We start from the raw sequence: 2,347 nt of genomic DNA on the forward strand, positions 1-2,347 counted from the left end.
GAATGTTGGGGTTGGGGTTTAGACTTATACATGAAGCTGAAAACGTTGATATTTTGGTAAGAAATGACATGAGGATAAATTTGAAATCAAACACCATCAGGAGAAATTAAATTAACATCTCACCGACATTTACATGCCTTATGTTATATTGAGATATTGTTATATTTAAAAGAAGAATATTTTGTGTCACAATAAAAGGTGAATATCCCCATTCCACATGTAACTCCTAAAGAAGCAGAAAACTATCTGTGAAATGTGATGAGTGAAAGTGGAAAACATGGGGAATATGTTTTATACACATTGCAATATTGCATTGTTAGAATTTATTGTAGGTGGCACAAGATTTTTAATGGTTAAAATAAAAAACATTGTAATTTTAAATCTTTTTTTGGATGTGTATGGAAATGCCTTAAAAGTCCCAATCATCTCTCAAGTAAAAGTTAATTTTTGAATGTTGGGTTTACATTTACTTCATGTTTACCTCTCTTCCCTTGAGGTGCTATTGGTTTCTGTGAACTTCTTGCTTTACATTTCCTGCACAAACCCATGGATATAACCATCTCATATCATAGATATTGTAGTATGATATCCACTGTCTGAATTAATCTGTTCTCTATTATGAATGTTACAATCGCATCCATGTCACACTTTTTTATTCTTAGGTCACACAGAGAGCCGTGATAGATATAGACGAGATTGGGACGGAAGCCACCGCCATCAGCGGTGCTGAAATCATTGCGTTCTCCTTACCTCACACCATCAGAATTAACCACCCTTTTATCTTCATGATCTTGGATGAAAAGTTCAAATCTTTACTCTTTATTGGGAGAGTCACCGACCCGACAAAACATTAAAGACTCAGCAATTCTACAATATGTATCAATATCGCCCGCTGTACAAAGCAATTCAATGCCAGCTTTGACCACAGCTGACATTTCAGTAATTTAGGAGCTCTGGTCAGCAAAATAATATCACCAATCATATCTGGAGACCCTTCCACTGAGGTCTCATGCAGTAGTTTGTGTTCCCAATCCTCATATAAAGTCATTTGAAGGTGTCACCCTCTCAGAAGTGGCCTCCCACAACTTTATATTCAGTGTTATGGAGTATCCTGATTCAATATTTACTGATTCAATATTTTAATAGAATTGGGAATTATCTCATCAATGGAGTCTGACAATAGTGTAAAACAAGTCAGAGTGTCAATGAACCTGGCAACAACAATTTATTGGGTACAACCGCTATCACTGGTTTCCCTCATTTGAGCATATTGATTTACCATTCCAGTTGCATTGCTAAAGATGATGAGAAGGTAAAGCCCAATTCAAACCAAAACTGGTTGATTGGTTTAAAGTTTAAGTTTTACTTTTGTAATTGAACTTTCAAATCCAGAGTGGCTTTGTCCTAAACTATACAGCCTTGTAGACTTTTCTCCATTTTAGTTACTTTTAACAGGCTGAGGTCCTAGAGTCTGCTGCCTCATCATGTGGTTTATATTGCAATGGGGGGATGCAGGGTAATGTAGTCTGACATCTATTGTTCTTCCTACTTTGGGGGTTACATGGTCACACTTGACTGACCTTCCCACCAGCTGAATTAGGGATGAGGGATATAGATGTAGTGCAGTGTACAAGCACATTCAGCCACTAAACAGGTATTTCATCCAGCACTTTTCTTCATTACACTGATTATATTGACATAAATATTATATTAACCTGATTCGTATTAGAATTTGCCATGTTCAGAAATGGGTTTAATTGGACTTTATTATCATCTAGAATTATGGGCAGCATGGTTTAAAAGGAAACTTTTCCATTGGACTCATTTTATATTTTTAAATTTTATGAGTGAATAAGTATTTAGAGAATATCTAGAGAACTCCTTTAAACCAATCAATATTGTTACATAGTTTCATAGTCATAGTTACAAAAGTCCATCAAGTTCAACCACTAAGGAAATAAACATATCCAAGATATTAAACCCTATGGACATAGTTACTGCTTCTAATATTGGGTTTGCCTATGTAAATGGATGAAGATGTTGAAAAGATGAGAAGAGGGGTAACTGTAGTCAGAGCAGCCTGGGGTGACAATGCTTCTCCGTTATAGATACAGCACAATGAGTGGGTATTATCACCCTAGGATAAGAAGTGCATTGGTGGTATTATTGCCAGGTGAAAATAAAATAAAAACAAAAAAATGAAAACTAATGCTGCCACTACAAATAATACAGAACTAAAGCTTGAAAAAAAAATATTGCAACCAGGCAGGTTCATTATTGCAGAAAGGACAGGCGATGTCCCTTTTGCAATAAAAGAAACTTACCTGTTTGATTGCAATTATTTACT

The sequence above is a fragment of the Pyxicephalus adspersus genome, unplaced genomic scaffold (genome assembly GCF_032062135.1).
Source record: "Pyxicephalus adspersus unplaced genomic scaffold, UCB_Pads_2.0 Sca1768, whole genome shotgun sequence".
Lineage (NCBI taxonomy): Eukaryota > Metazoa > Chordata > Amphibia > Anura > Pyxicephalidae > Pyxicephalus > Pyxicephalus adspersus.